The sequence below is a fragment of the Carassius auratus genome, unplaced genomic scaffold, assembly GCF_003368295.1.
Source record: "Carassius auratus strain Wakin unplaced genomic scaffold, ASM336829v1 scaf_tig00216931, whole genome shotgun sequence".
Taxonomy (NCBI): domain Eukaryota; kingdom Metazoa; phylum Chordata; class Actinopteri; order Cypriniformes; family Cyprinidae; genus Carassius; species Carassius auratus.
The window spans coordinates 28,817-43,160 of record NW_020528802.1 but is presented as its reverse complement, the minus strand read 5'-3'; the positions used below and the strand labels follow the sequence as shown (position 1 = coordinate 43,160).

General features: G+C 35.0%; 1 pseudogene; it reads left to right on the top strand.

Annotated features, from left to right (window-relative positions):
• LOC113099372 (NLR family CARD domain-containing protein 3-like) overlaps nt 1-14,344 on the top strand; it is an 89,332-nt pseudogene that overhangs the window by 70,279 nt on the left and 4,709 nt on the right.

Sequence of the window (14,344 nt, the reverse complement as noted above, 5' to 3'; positions counted from 1 at the left end):
TAGATAACCACAAGTGAGATTTCAATTGAAGTTTCATTAATAAACTAGAAACTAGCCTATTATGTAATCTTTGGCAGCTGGGACTTGAATAGAAGATTTATTGCAAAGGGACAAGACTTTTTCGACAACAACGGTAAGATATAATTCTTTCTTTTATGATTGTTTGGTAGGCCACTGATTTGCCAATTTGTTGAAATTGAGATTCATACATCATCTGAAAGCTGAATAAATCATCTTTCCATTGATGTATGGTTTGTTAGGAGGACAGTATTTGGCCGAGATACAATTATTTGAAAATCTGGAATCTGAGGGTGCAAAAAAGTCAAAATACTGAGAAAATTGTCTTAAAGTTCTCCAAATGAATTCTTAACGATGCATATTACTTATCAAAAATTAAGTTTTGATATATTATGTTAGGAAATTTACAAAATATCTTAACATTTAACATTTGTTAGAAAGTCTTTATTTTTGGTTATATTATATGCAACGTTAGTTCACTAGATGTAGCCAGGGTTTGACATTAACTTTTTTGGACACCAGACACTATAGATAATAATTTTCTGAATTTACAAGCCTGGACTGTAGTTGCATTCAGATGCATTTACAGACAGTTCAGTTTAGCTAAAATATAGCACAAATGCATTTACAACAATAATGTTGTGAGCTTGGTATTTTTATAAAATAATACAATTGTATATACTTACAAATAGTTGTCTGTATTGTATTGATTACTGAGTCATTGAAGCATGCCTTTAAACAATTTGTTCATAGGGCTGATTCAAGAATGAAGCAAGTGCCTGTCTTTATGAATTGACCACTGAATTATTGACCCAAATTCAGTAGCAAAACACTGCTGCTGAGAGAAGCACGACTGTCCTGCCGTGATCTTTGTTTGCAACTATTTTAGCCAAATCGAGCAAAAACAGTCAAGGTTGACAAAATATCCTTTCAATAAATTCAGATATTGAACTAAAATATATTAAGTAGGCTACTAGTTTCGACTCTTAAAAAACTACAGGGTTGGTTTAATTTTCCTTTACTGTCTTCTGTAGAGAACTGTGCGATTGCAGAATAAAAAAAAAACTTTAGTTTTACTGGCTAAGTGACTCTCTCGTTTATCAATCTCTTTATTGAATGGACATTTAAATATATTTATGAGTGTAAATATGATTTCGGAGGGATTTGATTTGCCTGACTGAAGGAAACAAGATGATAAGCAAATTGTTTTTATGGATCAAAAGAAGAATCTCCCGCTGTTTAAACTGTAGGCCTACACTTAAGCGGCAAGAAATTAATGTAATGATATCCTACTTTAAAAGGGGGGTACAATGGTGTTTCGTGTTTTCAGAGTTGTTCACAGTGTTAAAGAGATGGATTCTTATGCTAAACATGGCCAAGTTTTTCTTAAGACAATTATGTTTATGCAAGTAACGTTACTGGGCTGCGTACAAGTTAAATGTAGGTTAAACTGTAAATCCGTCAGTCTTTCAGTTTCCTTCAGTGTCCACTGGCAGAGCGTGCATGTACTTTATCAATTCATATGGCATGCTATTTTAGGTTAAATAATGTTCTAAATGCTTCCAGATAGACAAAGTTACATGTTAATGGAGAAATATGTCTGAATCAGTTTCTTTTCACATTATAAATAATAAATAGTCAGATAAGTTCTTAACAAGTGTAAATGTATTCTAATGTACAATATTACACTGTTCATTTTAAGATGCCTTATTACTCATATTACTCATTAAAATTTTTTACAAATGCAATGCTCAAATAAAAGTTGTAAAAATACAAATGTATTTAATAATCAGATTAAATACCACATTTACTTATTTAACCTGTCAGCCAGCACCCCCCATTATTGGACTCACAGATGAAAGTGCTCTACCTAACTTATAATTGTAATAGTTTCCTACTTCAGTGTGTTATAAACATAATTGTGGTGTCTTTAGAAAGAAGACACATTTTGGAATTTACTTTTTATCAACCACATTTGATAATGCTCAAACATATTAAAAAGTTATAGACACTGAAGTGCCTTGAATTTTTTTTACCACTCTTAAATATTTTTTTATTTGATATAAAAATACATGAAATGAGTCCTGGAGCAATCTAGTAAAAGTAATGGGTTGAAAGCCACGTCTCATGAGTTTCTGTTTCAAATCATAATAAAATATCATGAAAAATGAGACTCCTGCAAATATTTTTATGAGACTATGTCTACACCCCCCACCCCCCAAATATAAGAAAATATATTTCCCAATAGTATTGAAGGCTTCTACAAACTATTTAGTCAGTAAACATACCACTGCATAGTTTTTTTTTTTTTTTTTTCAATTTTAAAACACTAGACAGAAACTTAAGTCTGTTTGTTGTATCTGTTGTCTAGGCAACTATGCAGCCTAGGTGAAAACGTAACCAAACACTTTGTAATGTTTTATTTCAATGAAACAAATGTACTGTATTTTAGTTTGCAGTTTCAGTTTATAACATAAGGGTTTTTTTTATATAAAACTATGCAGATGGCGCTCTGTGGCGCAGCAGAAATTTGAACAGCGTTCTGAGTCGTAGCTGGGCACAGCGGACAGACGTCGAATGGCGCTGCCTGTGTGTGTACACTCATAGAGAATAATGTGCTCGAATTTTAAAGACGTGGCGCGACGCGGCGCTGCGCTTCTCGTCCCGTCTGCGACCCCCTTTAGACATCATATAAGTGATTTATTTGAGCACTAGAAAAATACAATAAGAATAATTTGAGTAAGAAAAATAAAAAAAGATTTAACTTTGTTTACCAATTACAGAACATCCTCCTGAGATTGCTAGAAATGCATATTTTACAATGAATCACGATGCAAATAAGTGCTGATGTGCTGATGGCCACTTATACAGCGAGCTGATTTGGGCTGATTTGCACTCAAACAGATGGTTATCATGCAGATACATACACATTCAACATAAAACACACTCTCACATATATAAAAACTGTTGAAAAAATAAAAGAAACAAAGGAAATGCGATCGCTGTAAGTTCCGCCTCCATCAGCTGACAGGTGCGTCAGAGCGCGTCACCAGCTCCCAGGAGTGAGCGCCAAATTCAAATAACTATCTTCCGCCTATTTTTCATTCATTCTTTTTTCCGGTGGATCGCCTCATTCTGTTTGTGACACTGTACGCTGCAAAACCATGCCGTTTTTTACTACCAAGACGCAGTTTCCGACCGTGAGTCATTCCATAACGGACGCAAACAATTCTGTCGCTGAAGAACTGAAACGTTACCTTCCTAACTAAACCGGGATTTACAGCTGTGGATGTGTTCATGACTCGTTATTACGACGGATCTGGTATGTACAGCGTTTCTAATGTTCATGTTTGTATGTGTACTGCTTACACAAATGTAGCAAATACAGCCATAAGCTTTCCATTGAAAAACAGCGATCTGTCGTCGATGCTTGAGGCTTAGATCTTTATAATGATACATAGTTTGTCAAGATTAAATTTGTCCCGTTTCATTTAAACTTCTTATGTAATGTTCCTGTAAATAAAGAAGTGTGTTGTGAGTGATCTCAAGAGATTATTACATGGCAGTATATTTGTAGCATATTTTATTTGTGTATTGATTGCTTGGGAACTCAAAGATTCAGCACTAGTTATATTCTTCATCATTTGTTCCTCTGAACTCTCATGATCTTGATCTGATTGTCATGTCCAGGTCATGATGAGCATCTGATCGTCTTCAGAGACACAAAGATCTCAGTGTTGAGCTGTTCATCTGCAGTATGTCAGAGAAGAGAGGAAAGATGAGTCTCTCACACAAACAGAGGTAAGACTGAGTCTGTTTTCAGAGAATCATTTTAAACACTGCTGCACTTTCAGAGGATTGCTGTGGGGAAAAACACAACCTTAACAAACTGTGTTTTATATTTACAAATGATTTACAGAACTTCAGAGCTTCATAACTTTTACTCAAAAATAACACTGATATTTTAAAAGAAGCCAATAGATGATAAATATCTCAGAATCAAAAACCAAAATCATCATTTACAGTCAATTTACAGTCGCCTTTCAGCACTAGATATGTCCTTAAGTCAATTATTATTTCAAACACTCATAAAAAAATGTTTCTTTATAGGTTAGCTCATTTCTCAATCGATATGTATTCAGTGCCCCTGACTATCACTCTATTCACTTTCGAGGTATTTTACTGTTTAGTTTTGGAGAAAGTCCATTCAAGCTCTTACACCATGCCTCATTCTCAAGCACTATATACATTATACACACAATGACTTCTTGCATTTTACCTTTTACTGTCATTTAATGTAGTGAATACCTTCTGATTATGTTCTGAACTGATTATGTTCATCATCCATTTGAGAAGTCATTATTTGTGTGCTTACGAATTCCTCACCATCAGTTACATTTATTATATCTATGTTTCATAGCCCAGGCAATGTTGTGTTTGGTTATGGTTATATATATATAACCTTATTCTTCAGTCTATTAAATAAAAATGCTCCGCTGGAAATCCTCACTTCTCATACTTGACTGAATCATCACAATTATATGGTATTATGATGAACTGTTGAATTATCTATTTAAATGAAAGAGATTGGGAAACACAGTTGATAACAGAAAGAAAAATAAAAGTGATGCAGTGTCATTACTGTCACTTTCAATCTTTTAATACATCCTTGCTGAATAAAAGTAATAATTTCTTTAAAAAAGTCCATTCATGCTAACAGCAAACCTTTAAATGGTACTATAGCTCAATGCTAATAGCATTTAAATATCAAATGCTCTGCAATGTCTTTCCTGAAGGGATAACGAGAGCTTGTGGAGAGAACTGGACTCATTGAAACAGAAATATCAGCAGCAGCACAAAATCAAACGTAAGGTAAATGGAAACGCATCTGTAAACCATCAAAATAATACCAGTTTATGTCAATAATAAATCCTTTTTTAGTAATCACTATACAAACTTCTATCCTATGTCTCTCTTTTTCAGATTATAACGTTCATCATCAACATCCTTCAGTCAAATGGGATAAAATGTTGCAAAAGAACAGGAAGTTTGTTCACCTAAAGCAAAAATGTTCTCATAGTCAGTGAGAAATGTGATTGAAGAGGAAAGTGTGATCTAATTCATGACTTCATCGAACACAATGCTGTTTAGTTATAAAAAGAGCTTGAAAGATAGAAAGCGTTCCCGTAACTCAAACTACATGTTTACCTCCCGCTTCCCCAACTCTGTCCTCCATGGAGCTGGCGTTGAACTTGAGTCTGAGGAAATACCCACTGAAAGCTTAGATAGCAAACTGATCTGTGTGCCATTTTCTCTTATAATTACTGTATCACAGATCTCTGTTTTATCAATAACTGGAGCAGATTCTTTTTCTGATGAAAAATGTTTTTTTTTGTTGTGGTTATTTTTCTTTCTAGAGAGACAAACCTCACTGCTTTAGTAACAGCTAACAAGCTTGTATAGTCTGATGTGTTTGATTTCATGTTCATGATCGATGCTTAGTCCTGGCTGCCACATCTCTGCTGTTAAATACTCTGACACAAAAAGAGAAACCAGACACAGGTACACACACATACACACACGCTTCCCTCTCACACACATGTACAAACCACATGAATCCAGTGCTTCTTCTTCTGGTTTGTTATAGTTACACCGCAGCAGAGCCTGAAATAAACTGCAGACCGGGAGCAGGAGAGCTGTGATAGTGGAGAGTTTTCAGATATAGCACCATCCTTCAGCAACACTACACTGCCTTTAGAGCGCTCTTTTCTCATTTAAAACTCGAATGCATCTGATATTGTGCTGTGGTGCTTGATAGTAAAAGAAGTATCTGAAACAGACAACTGTTGATAGTTCTGCCATTTAATGAAATGATCAGTATCATTATACGTCAAGTTGATCTATGTCAATTGTAAATGATGTAAATCATTTACATTTTCTGTTGTGATTTTTATCCATCAGTGAACTCTAAACTCTAACTCTAGTGATTTCACAACAAACTTTAGTCGATTAGCAGAATTTTCCATGTGTAATTAACCGTGTAGGGTGAAGCAATAGACCAAAATGACTGAAAGCACTGAATCATCTGTCAGTGTTTTAAAATAATTCAGTAAATGACGGAAATTTGTCTCTTAATGCAACCTCTGCAATAAATGCAGTTTTAAAGTCAGCACTTTTGTGTGGAAGGCTTGTCAAGATGGTTTTCTTTAGCAAAAAATCTGCTGCATACTCTGCCACCCTACATGGTCAATTCTGCTAATTGACTAAAGTTTGTTGTGAAATTTGGTGAAACATTAAAGTTTTAGTCGTTTTCAATTGCTCTCATAATAAATAATAATAATTATGTTCAAATATATGTTGGCTTTCTCAAGGCCAACAAAGAAGATTAAAAGAGAAACATCATTCAATTTAGTATGTAATCTAATAATTCTAATTTATTTAATACATTTAACTATATTAATTTCCACAATTAATTATTAATGTCACACACACACCTTCCTAGTGCCTTTTGACTTAAAAGATGAGGGTGGTAAATGTTACAGACATATTAACATGGAACTGTTCAGTCTATTATTGATTTTTATTTCCACTTCACTTTTATCCAAGGAGACAGAACTATTTGCACTGTATTTACAGTGGGACAACATTCATACAATACTATAACCTACAAATAATTTAAAGGGGTGACTTGCAAGTCAAAGCAGCACGAATTATGTGCGCAGCAACATCTGACTCAAATATTATTTTAATTAACAGTGAGCTGTGGTTTCAGACATTACTCTTATAAGACTCTTATTCTGCCTGAAAGAAAATAGAGACCGAGCTGAAGGCGGAGCGATTCGACCAATCAGATGAAAGAAGCGTTTCAGCTCCGCCCACAAGTGCGAATTAAATATTGAAGCCATAAACCGTTTTTTAAACCCCAAATGACAAAATGAGAAATCAAGTAAAAAACTCATTTTCCGTTTGCTAACCTAGATGGAATAACGAATAAACGAGACATTTTTCAATTTCTCGTTATTTATTTCATGTTCTCTCACTTGAATCCTCTTGAGTCTTTCATTTTCAGTTTTTTAATTGAAAACGGATTTGGAATGAACAGAAGATACCCTGATTGACATAGAACATAGAAATACAGTAAAAAAGTAAGAAATGTAAATAAAGGAGCCTACATGGCGTGTTACTTTGCTTAATCTCAGAAACTCTTGACATCGCCTTTTCCACCAATGGATCTCTCGCTATTCTGGAATGGAATTACACGTCGCTGTCCATGGTTTCATCAGCATCCTCCCATTCCGCAAAGTCTATTTTATTTTATTTTATTTTAGTCTATTATAAATAAAGGTTTATCTCTTTTTAGTAATTTTATTTTGCTAGATATTTCCACTTTGCGGGAGTCCCGCAAATAACTTTATTTTCCCGCAACCCGCACACAATAATATCCCGCGTCCGCATTCACCAATCAAATATTGTCCCGCGACGTACTCGGTTGCGCTGTGTCCCGCGGTACTCCCGCGGGAATGCAGGTCTCTACTTGAGTGTCGAATGCACATGCCCCAACGCCTAGAAAAAAATAGGCCCTTTTTGCGCTGCGTCATCAGGCCCAATTTGGTCTTAATCCGGCCCTGAAGGCGGTGCAGTGCCGGCCCGAAGGGTTGTGGGGCCCCAGGCGAGATAAAAAAAAAATTGAGCACACTGGAGTGAAAACAGTGAGAAGAGAGCACATTAAATACAATTTCAATATTTAAGTGTATACATTTTTATTACCTGTAACAAACTCAACATGTAATACATGTGTAAAAATATTCAATCAGATTTAAATTTGGAAAGAGGAGGAGACCTTTTTTTTTTTTGCATGAATTAGTGGGATGGATAATTCATTGATTATTTAATGAAACATGCTGAATGTGGCCTAATTTTCTCTCACATATCACACAAGTATGTCTGTGATCATGGGCATCATCATCAGCACATTTATTAAACCAAGTATTAATACTACACTAATAAATAATGTATTATGTTTAGCGAAACATACCTTTACTTTGAGCCTTTTTTTCTTCATCTGCTTCTCGTTTCTTTTTTCGGCTCCGGAAAGATATCATTTGGATGCCATTTAATCTTAAATTAAAATAGCATCAATGTGCATTGCACAAATTAGAAATACGTCGATCAAAAAATAGCAACCAGGCTTATGACGTTATATCACTTTAGACTTATTTAAGACACTTTCTCGAGTATATATTTAAAGGAATTTACACAGATGTGGCTAAGTGGAATATGTGGAATCTGTACTAAGAATACGTTACGACATTCTAGTTCACCCAATAGCCAATAGCGGGAGGTGTTATGTTAAATAGAGTGTGGTGCTGCTGTGAATGTTTCTAATCTTTTTTCCGCTTTTATTTAGACAGTTTATTATTATTATTATTATTATTATTATTATTATCGTTTTCAGCTATTTGTCATGTACGAATTATTCAGAGACATTCTTTTAATAAAATATGTTTTGTATTTTGCTCACCGTCATTGTGAATTTTATCGTGTTTAATAGGGTCTGTGCATTGCACAAGCGTTATAATTGACACGTGACCACTCATACTATAAGTAGACATTTGAAAAAAATGAAACAATTAAAAATGCATGACATCATCATTTGCGGGGCCCTCAAATCAAAGAGGGGCCCCAGCCTGTTGGACGGGCCGGCACTGAGGCGGTGCATTGCCGTTGAGACTTGACTGAGTTCACAGCTGAGCGGACATTTCACTCGCTGGCTTCTGAGTCACATTTGCATATGCTTTACTGCTGGAATTCGTGATTGGTTGACAGAAAATGTCCAATATGAAACGGAACGATAAAATAACGTTATTAACCGGTTAATGTCCATTTCAAATTTTCGATTCTGTTCGGAACTAAAAAAATTCTTTTAGTTTCTGTTTCTGGTTCTGTTCCTGTCAAAATATCCTTCGTTTCCGTTTTTTTCATTTTCGTTTCTTAAACCGGTTAGGAGCCCTGGTCAAAAGTAATCTAAAGTAGTCTGATTAGATTACCTAAAATGTGTAATGTAATGGATTATGTTACTAACTATAATTTTTGTCATGTAATTTGGAATCAGTACCGGATTACAGGTTACAAAGCTAGACTATTTTAGTTCCCCTCACTCCACAGCAATCCTTTCAATTAACAGTATTTAGAAAAGAACAAGAATTAAAATATAATAAGCTATAGCAATACAGACGACAAGCCAAAACTAATTAATTTAAGCCAAAACGAAACTGAAACCAACATTTGCTCTCTCATTCGACACAAAATCAAATGTTTCCGTATTTGCGATGCATTTGAATTTATTATGTACTTCACTCACGTTCAAATATCTACGTAAAACAAAATGTTTTGCATAACATCACGTGGTACAGTGATAACACTTAATGGCACAGATTTTACTACATATTTAAACTGCGCAGTGTTTTTGTATTTTATTATGATAATGAAGAGACTGCATTATCAAAGTAACTGTGGGATTATATTATATATTATTATAATTATAATATATATTATATATATATATTGTGCAGGATTATATGTACATTATGAACAGAGCAATGTAGAGATTATATACACATAATGAACAGCAGCAATGTGAGAGCTGTGGTAATAAATACAGTTGGATTGAGTGTGCAAACGTATTGTTAAACAATGTATTCTATGCAAAATAACAGTAATGCAATGATATTTTTATAGAAATAGTTTACTGTGCTCTGTACAGAAGTACTGTGAGGAGTGCAGTAAAAGAGCAGGTGCAGGTTAGATTGGTGTTGTGGAGTTCAGAAGTGTCACAGTCTCGCGGAAGAAGCTCTTCCTGAGTCTACTACTGCGAGAGCGTAGGCTCCTGTAACTCCTGCCGGATGGAAGGAGGAAGAAGAGTTCATAGTGAAGATGAGAGGCATCCTTGATCATGTTTCTTGCCCTGCCCAGACAGCGCTTCTGATAAATGTTCTCAATGGTACAGCGGTAGATTTCCACAAGTTCTTCAGTAATTCTGTTTGTTAACAGCAGCTGTTCATCACTAATGCTCAATTATCACTCAATTAATCACTTCATTATTTAATTGCAACGTATATCTTCTTTCAGTGAAGTCAACTGAATTAAGTTCAGAGTACTCACAACTATTAGTTTTAAAACTTAAATGTTTTAAGGCAATCAGTTTCCTCAAACCTAATTTGTCAGGTTTTTAATGATATCTGTTGACTCAAACGGTTTGAGTTAAGTCACTTGTCATGTTTTACAGTGAAGGGTGGTCTGATGATCTTAATGAGCTAACGCTCGTAATCTTCATCGATGTATTTTCTTTCCTTGTTTGTAGCATCAGTGCGTAATGTTACACATCTGAGCAATTAAAACATGTGAAATCTCTCGAGGCCCACCTGCAATTTACAAATATGGATGAGTGCAGCACCTTCAGATTTTCTGTCAATGAGCAGAAAATGTTTGCTCGCTCAAAAGTCTTGAATTAATTCGTTTTAATAATTGTCTTACCTGTGGTCTTGATAGTTGTTTATCTAACCTGTTAATTGTCACCCCGTCCCGTATACGGGACACCTACATTGACTATACTATATTACAATCAAATCTAATCTAATCTTGACAAACTATATATCGTTGGAAAGGTCTAAGACTCCCAAATATATATTTTACCCATATTCTTTGTTAAAAATTATGTAGGAAAAGTAATAGATTAATTTATGACAAGAGTGCACCCTCAGAAATCTACATTAAAAAAGGAGCTTTGACCTTTGTTTAAAAAAAGACTTCCTCGTTGCCTTTTTCTCTATCACATTTTAGAAATCATCAGAAGTTATATATCACTTGAAAACATAAAATCATAAAATCTCAAAATTCATCCTTCATCATAAAAAACTCATCCATAGCACCCAGAATGCATTGCGGCATTAAGCATGTTACCATTTTTTGAGATTCAAACACTAGTTCTTGATGTGTCTGCGTGTCTTACCCTTCTGTGGTTCATGAATAATGTAATTTTAAAAGAACAGACAAAAGTCCACATGATAAAAATCTGCAAGATCGCATGCATTGCAACACATTTGCTATAGACACTAATACTAAATTAATAGCATAAATAAAACTCCAGATTAAATCAGTTGATCAGATCGTTTTATAATGTAATTTTTTCCATCAGCAAATAACCATCACTTGATTACATTTTTTTTCTCAGTGTTTTTGCCATAACAAATATAGTTACATCAGTCAAACAATGAAAAGACTCAAACTGTCTAACTACTGATCAATAGGCTACTGTAGAATTAACAATAAACTATATAAAATAGATTAACTTAACAATAATAATAATAAAGAAAAATGTGTGTTTTAAATGAATTTAGAAATGTTTGTAGACCGGTTATTTATTATGTGGTTTTACTGTTTAGATGGTGTTAAAGTTCATTAGCAATTAATATTTTTATGAAAACATGTTTTAAGTTGTGATTTACCACCACTGGCACGTCATCGGACCTTTGGTCATCGTAGTCCCAAGCGGTGCCCCCCCCCCCCCCAGGCGTCCCTTATTTTTCTGTATTGAAGGTGGCAACCCTAGATCTCAGTGACCTTTAAACTGTGTATGGTCGTACAATGTTATCATATAGGTTGGGGCGAGCCAATTAGCTGCATTGGCTGCACGCAGTTTGCCTTTGTCCAGATTACTGTATTACTGTATACTGTTTGTCGGCTTTATGATCTGCAGCTCCTGAACCCATCCAACTCTGCTTCTTCTCGTTCGACTTGCTGTATGTTTACATTCGCGAGGACATCAACATGGCCGCCACGTCCCAGAATGCAACACGGCACCCAAGCCCTGTTTCATGGTGGGATCTAATAATTTTAAAGTTGAGGCAGTGAAGGACCATGAGAGCTCCCGAAGTCATAAGGAGAGCCACTGCAAAACAGTGCTTCCATAGACAAGGATGAAACTTTACGTTTGGGAGTTTAAAAAAATAAATAAAAAATCTCACTGAAATGTACTGTGTTGTAGGTGCTAACAGTGGCTTCATTTACATAAAATAAAAAAAATTCAGGGTAGACCGAAAGAAAGGATTGAATATAGGAGAGAATTTCAGATGACTACCAGGCAAAAGAGTTGATACACTACATAGCAGAGGATGAGAGAAAAAAGATGAGGGCCAGATTATCAGATGTCAAGTTCATCTCAGTCATGTCAGATGATCTCTGGACAGTGCAGTGATGGAAGAAGAAATGCTCTACGTCACAAGTGCCACTGAGGGCAAGGTCAAAGCTGATTTAGATTCAAAGCCAGATGCTGCAAATCTAGCTGAAGCAGTGTGTAGTATAATGGGAAGTGGAGTCAGCACTCAATGGAGAAACAAGCAAGTGGCAATCACCATAGATGGAGCATCTGTAATGACAGGGGTAAACAACGCTGAAGTTACTAAACTTGGAGGTTACTAAACTTCTTTTCACCACTGCTAGATTTAATGATGTGAACAGTGGTGTCCTGCAGGAGATGCGGCTGACCAGTTTCCAGTGCTGGCCAGAGACAGACACCAGTTCAGGTTAGCAATTCACATGTAAAGAGCAAATCTTCATCAGTCACTTCCGACCTCTTTTACTGTCTGCTGGAGTGAATGTGGAGTTGATCCCTGATCAATGGACAGTTCTCAAGACTGAACTTCACACAGCAGGAGGTACTTGATGTTTGAGAAAAAAAAAACATATGTAGAATTGATGTTTCTGATGCTCTCCTCACAATCCCTGCAACTACAGCTGACTGTGAAAGAGGGTTCAGTGTTATGAAGCAGGTAAAGAGTGACTGGGGCTCACACCTAAAAGATGAGACCCTCTCTGACCTCCTTAAACCCAGTTGTGCTCACCTGACATCAAAGACTTTGATCCAAACACAGCCATTGACATCTGGCACGCTGAGAGTTTGTGCTCATGCAGACCTGACTTTCTGCACAAACACCGAACAAAAGGAACAGAGGGAGGCTCAGATTCTGATGGCACCTCTGAAGAAGAAGAAGAGCTCTGAAGACGTGATTCAAATGATAGATGAAGTGTTTGCACTTTCTGTGCAGATTTTGTTGTATGCATTGTACTTTATATCTGTTTTTCATGTGAACAATGTTAATAAAATGATCAAATGCATTCAGTGGCACTTGGGTAGTGGAAATTCTGATTGGCTGGTAACTTTAGAAAACAATTTTAATTTCGAACCCTGGTTAGCAGAATAAGTGAAGGGAGGTTTTTGTCCCAGTAAAGTTGCATTCATTTAATACTATTTTTAAGTATGATAATTCAAACACACTATATTATTGCACACTGTTTCATAATGTACTACAGTAGTGAAATATAAATATCTAGCACATGAGTGATAGCGGGCTGTAGTTTGGACACCCCTGGTTTAAAGCCTATTGTGACATTTGCAGCTATCTCAACAGTATTTATTTATTAATCTGTGATGAACTGTGTTTCATATAAAACACAAAACCAGAATATTAATTAAGTTTAACTCAATTCATTGCTCCCTTCAATTTTTAAATGCTTAATTTTTTTAATATTTGGGTTCTTTTAATTGTACGTTTTATATATATATATATATATATATATATATATATATATATATATATATATATATATATGTGTGTGTGTGTGTATGTGTGTGTGTGTGTGCCTGTATATTAATAGGAGAAAAGATAAATAATAATCTATTTATTTATTTTTTATTTCAGCCCATAAGTACAAGCATCAAATCATCATGAAAAAGATAAATCTGCAGAGACAGAGTTTACTGAAGGACAGAGAGAACATGAGAGATTTAGAACCCTGCAGAACCAAACACACTGAAGAACAAACAGCTTGTGTTTATTATTTTATTGAATCTGTATCTATCTGTATTTTTAGGTTCTACTGTTAGTGTTATCTGTATGCACTGTGAGCCTGAGAGTAACACTATTTCAATTCTCTGTATTTATGTACTGTACATGTGAAGAATTGATAATATAACAGACTTCATTATAGTCTGTTAAACCATGTTATTTGCTTCTAACCAATTTATTTCTGAATTTGTACATTCCTATTGTTTATTATTTTCTTTTCTTTTTTATTTTTAATACGGAACACTACTTTTTTAGTCTTTAATATGGGATGATTCTCTTTTCAACCCTCAGCTGGACAAAGTAATGATGGACTCAAAGATTAGTTGGACATCGAGCCTAAACACAATAAAGAAGCAGAAACTAGTATTAATACTGTACCCCAATATGAATTGAAATAATTTAAAGTAAGAAATAAATACAAA